The sequence below is a fragment of the Haliotis rufescens genome, unplaced genomic scaffold (genome assembly GCF_023055435.1).
Source record: "Haliotis rufescens isolate VD_foot unplaced genomic scaffold, xgHalRufe1.0.p SCAF_1, whole genome shotgun sequence".
Taxonomy (NCBI): domain Eukaryota; kingdom Metazoa; phylum Mollusca; class Gastropoda; order Lepetellida; family Haliotidae; genus Haliotis; species Haliotis rufescens.
Window position 1 is genome coordinate 36,802,496 of NW_025963779.1, and position 13,622 is coordinate 36,816,117.

The 13,622-nt window shown below is 44.6% G+C and overlaps 1 protein-coding gene across 2 annotated transcripts in view; it reads left to right on the forward strand.

Annotated features, from left to right (window-relative positions):
• Nucleotides 1-13,622, forward strand: part of LOC124135701 (lysosomal acid glucosylceramidase-like) — a 33,844-nt gene that overhangs the window by 14,072 nt on the left and 6,150 nt on the right. The gene's annotated exons all lie outside the window — the stretch shown is intronic.

A 13,622-nucleotide genomic window follows, 5' to 3' on the forward strand; every position in this document is an offset into this window, starting at 1 on the left:
CCATCATACAGGGTGTCTCACACTCACTCCATCATACAGGTTGTCTCACACTCACTCCATCATACAGGTTGTCTCACACTCACTCCATTATACAGGGTGTCTCACACTCACTCCATCATACAGGTTGTCTCACACTCACTCCATTATACAGGGTGTCTCACACTCACTCCATCATACAGGTTGTCTCACACTCACTCCATCATACAGGGTGTCTCACACTCACTCCATCATACAGGTTGTCTCACACTCAATCCATTATAAAGGTTGTCTCACACTCAATCCATTATAAAGGTTGTCTCACACTCACTCCATTATACAGGTTGTCTCATACTCCATCATACAGGTTGTCTCACACTCACTCCATCATACAGGTTGTCTCACACTCACTCCATCATACAGGTTGTCTCACACTCACTCCATCATACAGGGTGTCTCACACTCACTCCATCATACAGGTTGTCTCACACTCAATCCATTATAAAGGTTGTCTCACACTCACTCCATTATACAGGTTGTCTCATACTCCATCATACAGGTTGTCTCACACTCACTCCATCATACAGGTTGTCTCACACTCACTCCATCATACAGGTTGTCTCACACTCACTCCATCATACAGGTTGTCTCACACTCACTCCATCATACAGGTTGTCTCACACTCCATCATACAGGTTGTCTCACACTCACTCCATCATACAGGTTGTCTCACACTCACTCCATCATACAGGTTGTCTCACACTCCATCATACAGGTTGTCTCACACTCCATTATACAGGTTGTCTCACACTCACTCCATCATACAGGTTGTCTCACACTCACTCCATCATACAGGTTGTCTCACACTCCATCATACAGGTTGTCTCACACTCACTCCATCATACAGGTTGTCTCACACTCACTCCATCATACAGGTTGTCTCACACTCCATTATACAGGTTGTCTCACACTCCATTATACAGGTTGTCTCACACTCACTCCATCATACAGGTTGTCTCACACTCCTTCTTACAGGTTGTCTCACACTCACTCCATTATACAGGTTGTCTCACACTCACTCCATTATACAGGTTGTCTCACACTCCATCATACCGGTTTTCTCACACTCACTCCATCATACAGGTTGTCTCACACTCACTCCATCATACAGGGTGTCTCACACTCCATCATACAGGTTGTCTCACACTCCATCATACAGGTTGTCTCACACTCACTCCATTATACAGGTTGTCTCACACTCACTCCATTATACAGGTTGTCTCACACTCCATCATACAGGTTGTCTCACACTCCATTATACAGGTTGTCTCACACTCCATCATACAGGTTGTCTCACACTCCATCATACAGGTTCTCTCACTCTCACTCCATCATACAGGTTGTCTCACACTCCATCATACAGGTTGTCTCACACTCACTCCATTATACAGGTTGTCTCACACTCCATTATACAGGGTGTCTCACACTCACCCCATCATACAGGTTGTCTCACACTCACTCCATTATACAGGTTGTCTCACACTCCATCATACAGGTTGTCTCACACTCACTCCATTATACAGGTTGTCTCACACTCCATTATACAGGGTGTCTCACACTCACCCCATCATACAGGTTGTCTCACACTCACTCCATTATACAGGTTGTCTCACACTCCATCATACAGGTTGTCTCACACTCAATCATACAGGTTGTCTCACACTCCATCATACAGGTTGTCTCACACTCCATTATACAGGTTGTCTCACACTCCATCATACAGGTTGTCTCACACTCCATCATACAGGTTGTCTCACACTCCATTATACAGGTTGTCTCACACTCACTCCATCATACAGGTTGTCTCACACTCACTCCATTATACAGGTTGTCTCACACTCACTCCATCATACAGGTTGTCTCACACTCCATCATACAGGTTGTCTCACACTCACTCCATTATACAGGTTGTCTCACACTCACTCCATTATACAGGTTGTCTCACACTCCATCATACAGGTTGTCTCACACTCACTCCATCATACAGGTTGTCTCACACTCCATTATACAGGTTGTCTCACACTCACTCCATTATACAGGTTGTCTCACACTCACTCCATTATACAGGTTGTCTCACACTCCATCATACAGGTTGTCTCACACTCACTCCATCATACAGGTTGTCTCACACTCCATTATACAGGTTGTCTCACACTCACTCCATCATACAGGTTGTCTCACACTCCATCATACAGGTTGTCTCACACTCACTCCATCATACAGGTTGTCTCACACTCCATCATACAGGTTCTCTCACACTCACTCCATCATACAGGTTGTCTCACACTCCATCATACAGGTTGTCTCACACTCACTCCATTATACAGGTTGTCTCACACTCACTCCATCATACAGGTTGTCTCACACTCACTCCATTATACAGGTTGTCTCACACTCACTCCATTATAGAGGTTGTCTCACACTCACTCCATTATACAGGTTCTCTCACACTCCATCATACAGGTTGTCTCACACTCCATCATACAGGTTGTTTCACACACACTCCATCATACAGGATGTCTCACACTCACTCCATTTTACAGGTTGTCTCACACTCACTCCATTATACAGGTTGTCTCACACTCACTCCATTATACAGGTTGTCTCACACTCACTCCATCATACAGGTTGTCTCACACTCACTCCATTATACAGGTTGTCTCACACACACTCCATTATACAGGTTCTCTCACACTCCATCATACAGGTTGTCTCACACTCCATCATACAGGTTGTTTCACACACACTCCATCATACAGGATGTCTCACACTCACTCCATTTTACAGGTTGTCTCACACTCACTCCATTATACAGGTTGTCTCACACTCACTCCATTATACAGGTTGTCTCACACTCACTCCATCATACAGGTTGTCTCACACTCACTCCATTATACAGGTTGTCTCACACTCACTCCATCATACAGGTTGTCTCACACTCACTCCATTATACAGGTTGTCTCACACTCCATTATACAGGTTGTCTCACACTCAATCATACAGGTTGTCTCACACTCCATCATACAGGTTGTCTCACACTCCATTATACAGGTTGTCTCACACTCCATCATACAGGTTGTCTCACACTCCATCATACAGGTTGTCTCACACTCCATTATACAGGTTGTCTCACACTCACTCCATTATACAGGTTGTCTCACACTCACTCCATCATACAGGTTGTCTCACACTCACTCCATTATACCATGTTATACAGGTTGTCTCACACTCACACCATCATACAGGTTGTCTCACACTCACTCCATCATACAGGGTGTCTCACACTCACTCCATTATACAGGTTGTCTCACACTCACTCCATTATACAGGTTGTCTCACACTCACTCCATTATACAGGTTGTCTCACACTCCATCATACAGGTTGTCTCACACTCCATCATACAGGTTGTTTCACACACACTCCATCATACAGGTTGTCTCACACTCACTCCATTATAGAGGTTGTCTCACACTCCATCATACAGGTTGTCTCACACTCCATCATACAGGTTGTTTCACACACACCCCATTATACAGGGTGTTTCACACACACTCCATCATACAGGTTCTCTCACTCTCACTCTATCATACAGGTTGTCTCACACTCCATCATACAGGTTGTCTCACACTCCATCATACAGGTTGTCTCACACTCCATTATACAGGTTGTTTCACACTCACTCCATTATACAGGTTGTTTCACACTCCATCATACAGGTTGTCTCACACTCCATCATACAGGTTGTCTCACACTCCATCATACAGGTTGTCTCACACTCCATTATACAGGTTGTTTCACACTCCATCATACAGGTTGTCTCACACTCCATCATACAGGTTGTCTCACACTCCATTATACAGGTTGTCTCACACTCCATTATACAGGTTGTCTCACACTCACTCCATTGTACAGGTTGTCTCACACTCACTCCATTATACAGGTTGTCTCACACTCACTCCATCATACAGGTTGTCTCACACTCACTCCATTATACCATGTTATACAGGTTGTCTCACACTCACTCCATCATACAGGTTGTCTCACACTCACTCCATTATACAGGTTGTCTCACACTCCATCATACAGGTTGTCTCACACTCCATCATACAGGTTGTCTCACACTCCATCATACAGGTTGTCTCACACTCCATTATACAGGTTGTCTCACACACACTCCATTATACAGGTTGTCTCACACTCACTCCATTATACAGGTTGTCTCACACTCCATTATACAGGTTGTCTCACACTTACTCCATTATACAGGTTGTCTCACACTCACTCCATCATACAGGTTGTCTCACACTCACCCCATCATACAGGTTGTCTCACACTCACTCCATTATACAGGTTGTCTCACACACACTCCATTATACAGGTTGTCTCACACTCACTCCATTATACAGGTTGTCTCACACTCCATTATACAGGTTGTCTCACACTTACTCCATCATACAGGTTGTCTCACACTCACTCCATCATACAGGTTGTCTCACACTCACTCCATTATACAGGTTGTCTCACACTCACCCCATCATACAGGTTGTCTCACACTCCATTATACAGGTTGTCTCACACTCACTCCATTATACAGGTTGTCTCACACTCACTCCATTATACAGGTTGTCTCACACTCCATCATACAGGTTGTCTCACACTCACTCCATCATACAGGTTGTCTCACACTCCATTATACAGGTTGTCTCACACTCACTCCATTATACAGGTTGTCTCACACTCACTCCATTATACAGGTTGTCTCACACTCCATCATACAGGTTGTCTCACACTCACTCCATCATACAGGTTGTCTCACACTCCATTATACAGGTTGTCTCACACTCACTCCATCATACAGGTTGTCTCACACTCCATCATACAGGTTGTCTCACACTCACTCCATCATACAGGTTGTCTCACACTCCATCATACAGGTTGTCTCACACTCACTCCATCATACAGGTTGTCTCACACTCCATCATACAGGTTGTCTCACACTCACTCCATTATACAGGTTGTCTCACACTCACTCCATCATACAGGTTGTCTCACACTCACTCCATCATACAGGTTGTCTCACACTCACTCCATTATACAGGTTGTCTCACACTCACTCCATTATACAGGTTGTCTCACACTCACTCCATTATACAGGTTGTCTCACACTCCATCATACAGGTTGTCTCACACTCACTCCATCATACAGGTTGTCTCACACTCCATTATACAGGTTGTCTCACACTCACTCCATTATACAGGTTGTCTCACACTCAATCCATTATACAGGTTGTCTCATGCTCCATCATACAGGTTGTCTCACACTCACTCCATCATACAGGTTGTCTCACACTCACTCCATCATACAGGTTGTCTCACACTCACTCCATCATACAGGTTGTCTCACACTCACTCCATCATACAGGTTGTCTCACACTCCATTATACAGGTTGTCTCACACTCACTCCATCATACAGGTTGTCTCACACTCACTCCATCATACAGGTTGTCTCACACTCCATTATACAGGTTGTCTCACACTCCATTATACAGGTTGTCTCACACTCACTCCATTATACAGGTTGTCTCACACTCACTCCATCATACAGGTTTTCTCACACTCACTCCATCATACAGGTTGTCTCACACTCACTCCATCATACAGGTTGTCTCACACTCACTCCATCATAGACCGCCTCCGTGGGCTTGTGGTAGAGCGTCCGCCCGGAGAGCGGAAGGTCCAGGGTTCGATCCCGGGCCGCGTCATACAAAAAGACGTTAAAAGATTGTACTTGTTGTTACCCTGTCTGGCGCTCGGCATTAAGGGGCTAAAACAAGGACTGGTCGGCTCGGAGTCAGTATACTGTGTCTGAGTGGGGTATTCATGTTAAACTGCGGCATGGTATCTCAGTGAGCTAGCACTATAAATCGGCATCAGTCCGGACTAGTACAAGCAGCCACACACACATACACGTGCATGCACGTCGCTATATAAGTGCAATAATCTTGGACGCGACGTTAAACCCAATTTCACCTCACCTCACTCCATCATACAGGTTGTCTCACACTCACTCCATCATACAGGTTGTCTCACACTCACTCCATCATACAGGTTGTCTCACACTCACTCCATCATACAGGTTGTCTCACATTCCATCATACCGGTTTTCTCACACTCACTCCATCATACAGGTTGTCTCACACTCACTCCATCATACAGGTTGTCTCACACTTACTCCATGATACAGGTTGTCTCACACTCCATAATACAGGTTGTCTCACACTCACTCCATCATACAGGTTGTCTCACACTCCATCATACAGGTTGTCTCACACTCACTCCATTATACAGGTTGTCTCACACACCATTATACAGGTTGTCTCACACTCACCCCATCATACAGGTTGTCTCACACTCACTCCATTATACAGGTTGTCTCACACTCCATCATACAGGTTGTCTCACACTCACTCCATTATACAGGTTGTCTCACACTCACTCCATTATACAGGTTGTCTCACACTCACTCCATTATACAGGTTGTCTCACACTCCATCATACAGGTTGTCTCACACTCCATCATACAGGTTGTTACACACACACTCCATCATACAGGTTGTCTCACACTCACTCCATTATACAGGTTGTCTCACACTCCATCATACAGGTTGTCTCACACTCCATCATACAGGTTGTTTCACACACACTCCATTATACAGGGTGTTTCACACACACTCCATCATACAGGTTCTCTCACTCTCACTCTATCATACAGGTTGTCTCACACTCCATCATACAGGTAGTCTCACACTCCATCATACAGGTTGTCTCACACTCCATCATACAGGTTGTCTCACACTCACTCCATTATACAGGTTGTTTCACACTCACTCCATCATACAGGTTGTCTCACACTCAGTCCATTATACAGGTTGTCTCACACTCACTCCATTATACAGGTTGTCTCACACTCACTCCATTATACAGGTTGTCTCACACTCACTCCATTATACAGGTTGTCTCACACTCACTCCATTATACAGGTTGTCTCACACTCAATCCATTATACAGGTTGTCTCACACTCCATCATACAGGTTGTCTCACACTCCATCATACAGGTTGTCTCACACTCCATCATACAGGTTGTCTCACACTCCATCATACAGGTTGTCTCACACTCACTCCATTATACAGGTTGTCTCACACTCACTCCATTATACAGGTTGTCTCACACTCACTCCATTATACAGGTTGTCTCACACTCCATCATACAGGTTGTCTCACACTCACTCCATTATACAGGTTGTCTCACACTCACTCCATTATACAGGTTGTCTCACACTCCATCATACAGGTTGTCTCACACTCACTCCATCATACAGGTTGTCTCACACTCACTCCATTATACAGGTTGTCTCACACTCACTCCATTATACAGGTTGTCTCACACTCACTCCATCATACAGGTTGTCTCACACTCACTCCATCATACAGGTTGTCTCACACTCACTCCATCATACAGGTTGTCTCACACTCACTCCATTATACAGGTTGTCTCACACTCACTCCATTATACAGGTTGTTTCACACTCACTCCATCATACAGGTTGTCTCACACTCAGTCCATTATACAGGTTGTCTCACACTCACTCCATTATACAGGTTGTCTCACACTCACTCCATTATACAGGTTGTCTCACACTCACTCCATTATACAGGTTGTCTCACACTCACTCCATTATACAGGTTGTCTCACACTCAATCCATTATACAGGTTGTCTCACACTCCATCATACAGGTTGTCTCACACTCCATCATACAGGTTGTCTCACACTCCATCATACAGGTTGTCTCACACTCCATCATACAGGTTGTCTCACACTCACTCCATTATACAGGTTGTCTCACACACCATTATACAGGTTGTCTCACACTCACCCCATCATACAGGTTGTCTCACACTCACTCCATTATACAGGTTGTCTCACACTCCATCATACAGGTTGTCTCACACTCACTCCATTATACAGGTTGTCTCACACTCACTCCATTATACAGGTTGTCTCACACTCACTCCATTATACAGGTTGTCTCACACTCCATCATACAGGTTGTCTCACACTCCATCATACAGGTTGTTACACACACACTCCATCATACAGGTTGTCTCACACTCACTCCATTATACAGGTTGTCTCACACTCCATCATACAGGTTGTCTCACACTCCATCATACAGGTTGTTTCACACACACTCCATTATACAGGGTGTTTCACACACACTCCATCATACAGGTTCTCTCACTCTCACTCTATCATACAGGTTGTCTCACACTCCATCATACAGGTAGTCTCACACTCCATCATACAGGTTGTCTCACACTCCATCATACAGGTTGTCTCACACTCACTCCATTATACAGGTTGTTTCACACTCACTCCATCATACAGGTTGTCTCACACTCAGTCCATTATACAGGTTGTCTCACACTCACTCCATTATACAGGTTGTCTCACACTCACTCCATTATACAGGTTGTCTCACACTCACTCCATTATACAGGTTGTCTCACACTCACTCCATTATACAGGTTGTCTCACACTCAATCCATTATACAGGTTGTCTCACACTCCATCATACAGGTTGTCTCACACTCCATCATACAGGTTGTCTCACACTCCATCATACAGGTTGTCTCACACTCCATCATACAGGTTGTCTCACACTCACTCCATTATACAGGTTGTCTCACACTCACTCCATTATACAGGTTGTCTCACACTCACTCCATTATACAGGTTGTCTCACACTCCATCATACAGGTTGTCTCACACTCACTCCATTATACAGGTTGTCTCACACTCACTCCATTATACAGGTTGTCTCACACTCCATCATACAGGTTGTCTCACACTCACTCCATCATACAGGTTGTCTCACACTCACTCCATTATACAGGTTGTCTCACACTCACTCCATTATACAGGTTGTCTCACACTCACTCCATCATACAGGTTGTCTCACACTCACTCCATCATACAGGTTGTCTCACACTCACTCCATCATACAGGTTGTCTCACACTCACTCCATTATACAGGTTGTCTCACACTCACTCCATTATACAGGTTGTCTCACACTCACTCCATTATACAGGTTGTCTCACACTCACTCCATCATACAGGTTGTCTCACACTCCATCATACAGGTTGTTACACACACACTCCAGCATACAGGTTGTCTCACACTCACTCCATTATACAGGTTGTCTCACACTCCATCATACAGGTTGTCTCACACTCCATCATACAGGTTGTTTCACACACACTCCATTATACAGGGTGTTTCACACACACTCCATCATACAGGTTCTCTCACTCTCACTCTATCATACAGGTTGTCTCACACTCCATCATACAGGTAGTCTCACACTCCATCATACAGGTTGTCTCACACTCCATCATACAGGTTGTCTCACACTCACTCCATTATACAGGTTGTTTCACACTCACTCCATCATACAGGTTGTCTCACACTCACTCCATTATACAGGTTGTCTCACACTCACTCCATTATACAGGTTGTCTCACACTCACTCCATTATACAGGTTGTCTCACACTCACTCCATTATACAGGTTGTCTCACACTCACTCCATTATACAGGTTGTCTCACACTCAATCCATTATACAGGTTGTCTCACACTCCATCATACAGGTTGTCTCACACTCCATCATACAGGTTGTCTCACACTCCATCATACAGGTTGTCTCACACTCCATCATACAGGTTGTCTCACACTCACTCCATTATACAGGTTGTCTCACACTCACTCCATTATACAGGTTGTCTCACACTCACTCCATTATACAGGTTGTCTCACACTCCATCATACAGGTTGTCTCACACTCACTCCATTATACAGGTTGTCTCACACTCACTCCATTATACAGGTTGTCTCACACTCCATCATACAGGTTCTCTCACACTCACTCCATCATACAGGTTGTCTCACACTCACTCCATTATACAGGTTGTCTCACACTCACTCCATTATACAGGTTGTCTCACACTCACTCCATCATACAGGTTGTCTCACACTCACTCCATCATACAGGTTGTCTCACACTCACTCCATCATACAGGTTGTCTCACACTCACTCCATTATACAGGTTGTCTCACACTCACTCCATTATACAGGTTGTCTCACACTCACTCCATTATACAGGTTGTCTCACACTCACTCCATCATACAGGTTGTCTCACACTCCATCATACAGGTTGTCTCGCACTCACTCCATTATACAGGTTGTCTCACACTCCATTATACAGGTTGTCTCACACTCACTCCATCATACAGGTTGTCTCACACTCACTCCATTATACAGGTTGTCTCACACTCCATTATACAGGTTGTCTCACACTCACTCCATCATACAGGTTGTCTCACACTCCATCATACAGGTTGTCTCACACTCAATCCATTATACAGGTTGTCTCACACTCCATTATACAGGTTGTCTCACACTCACTCCATCATACAGGTTGTCTCACACTCACTCCATCTTACAGGTTGTCTCACACTCACTCCATCATACAGGTTGTCTCACACTCCATCATACAGGTTGTCTCACACTCCATCATACAGGTTGTCTCACACTCCATCATACAGGTTGTCTCACACTCCATCATACAGGTTGTCTCACACTCACTCCATCATACAGGTTGTCTCACACTCACTCCATCATACAGGTTGTCTCACACTCACTCCATCATACAGGTTGTCTCACACTCACTCCATTATACAGGTTGTCTCACACTCCATCTTACAGGTTGTCTCACACTCCATTATACAGGTTGTCTCACACTCCATCATACAGGTTGTCTCACACTCACTCCATTATACAGGTTGTCTCACACTCACTCCATTATACAGGTTGTCTCACACTCACTCCATTATACAGGTTGTCTCACACTCACTCCATCATACAGGTTGTCTCACACTCCATCATACAGGTTGTCTCACACTCCATTATACAGGTTGTCTCACACTCACTCCATCATACAGGTTGTCTCACACTCACTCCATTATACAGGTTGTCTCACACTCAATCCATTATACAGGTTGTCTCACACTCCATCATACAGGTTGTCTCACACTCACTCCATCTTACAGGTTGTCTCACACTCACTCCATCATACAGGTTGTCTCTCACTCCATCATACAGGTTGTGTCACACTCCATCATACAGGTTGTCTCACACTCCATCATACAGGTTGTCTCACACTCCATCATACAGGTTGTCTCACACTCACTCCATTATACAGGTTGTTTCACACTCCATCATACAGGTTGTCTCACACTCCATCATACAGGTTGTTTCACACTCCATCATACAGGTTGTCTCACACTCACTCCATTATACAGGCTGTCTCACACTCCATCATACAGGTTGTCTCACACTCCATCATACAGGTTGTCTCACACTCACTCCATTATACAGGTTGTCTCACACTCACTCCATCATACAGGTTGTCTCACACTCACTCCATCATACAGGTTGTCTCACACTCACTCCATCATACAGGTTGTCTCACACTCACTCCATCATACAGGTTGTCTCACACTCACTCCATCATACAGGTTGTCTCACACTCCATCATACAGGTTGTCTCACACTCCATTATACAGGTTGTCTCACACTCACTCCATCATACAGGTTGTCTCACACTCACTCCATTATACAGGTTGTCTCACACTCACTCCATCATACAGGTTGTCTCACACTCACTCCATCATACAGGTTGTCTCACACTCACTCCATCATACAGGTTGTCTCACATTCCATCATACAGGTTGTCTCACACTCACTCCATCATACAGGTTGTCTCACACTCACTCCATTATACAGGTTGTCTCACACTCACTCCATTATACAGGTTGTCTCACACTCACTCCATTATACAGGTTGTCTCACACTCACTCCATCATACAGGTTGTCTCACACTCCATCATACAGGTTGTCTCACACTCCATTATACAGGTTGTCTCACACTCACTCCATCATACAGGTTGTCTCACACTCACTCCATTATACAGGTTGTCTCACACTCAATCCATTATACAGGTTGTCTCATACTCCATCATACAGGTTGTCTCACACTCACTCCATCTTACAGGTTGTCTCACACTCACTCCATCATACAGGTTGTCTCACACTCCATCATACAGGTTGTGTCACACTCCATCATACAGGTTGTCTCACACTCCATCATACAGGTTGTCTCACACTCCATCATACAGGTTGTCTCACACTCACTCCATTATACAGGTTGTTTCACACTCCATCATACAGGTTGTCTCACACTCACTCCATCATACAGGTTGTCTCACACTCACTCCATCATACAGGTTGTTTCACACTCCATCATACAGGTTGTCTCACACTCACTCCATTATACAGGTTGTCTCACACTCCATCATACAGGTTGTCTCACACTCCATCATACAGGTTGTCTCACACTCACTCCATTATACAGGTTGTCTCACACTCACTCCATCATACAGGTTGTCTCACACTCACTCCATCATACAGGTTGTCTCACACTCACTCCATCATACAGGGTGTCTCACACTCACTCCATCATACAGGTTGTCTCACACTCACTCCATCATACAGGTTGTCTCACACTCACTCCATCATACAGGTTGTCTCACACTCCATCATACAGGTTGTCTCACACTCCATTATACAGGTTGTCTCACACTCACTCCATCATACAGGTTGTCTCACACTCACTCCATTATACAGGTTGTCTCACACTCACTCCATCATACAGGTTGTCTCACACTCACTCCATCATACAGGTTGTCTCACACTCACTCCATCATACAGGTTGTCTCACATTCCATCATACAGGTTGTCTCACACTCACTCCATCATACAGGTTGTCTCACACTCACTCCATTATACAGGTTGTCTCACACTCACTCCATCATACAGGTTGTCTCCACACTCACTCCATCATACAGGTTGTCTCACACTCACTCCATTATACAGGTTGTCTCACACTCACTCCATCATACAGGTTTTCTCACACTCACTCCATCATACAGGTTGTCTCACACTCACTCCATCATACAGGTTGTCTCACACTTACTCCATCATACAGGTTGTCTCACACTCCATAATACAGGTTGTCTCACACTCACTCCATCATACAGGTTGTCTCACACTCACTCCATCATACAGGTTGTCTCACACTTACTCCATCATACAGGTTGTCTCACACTCCATAATACAGGTTGTCTCACACTCACTCCATCATACAGGTTGTCTCACACTCCATCATACAGGTTGTCTCACACTCACTCCATTATACAGGTTGTCTCACACTCACTCCATCATACAGGTTGTCTCACACTCACTCCATCATACAGGTTGTCTCACACTCACTCCATCATACAGGGTGTCTCACACTCACTCCATCATACAGGTTGTCTCACACTCACTCCATCATACAGGTTGTCTCACACTCACTCCATCATACAGGTTGTCTCACACTCCATCATACAGGTTGTCTCACA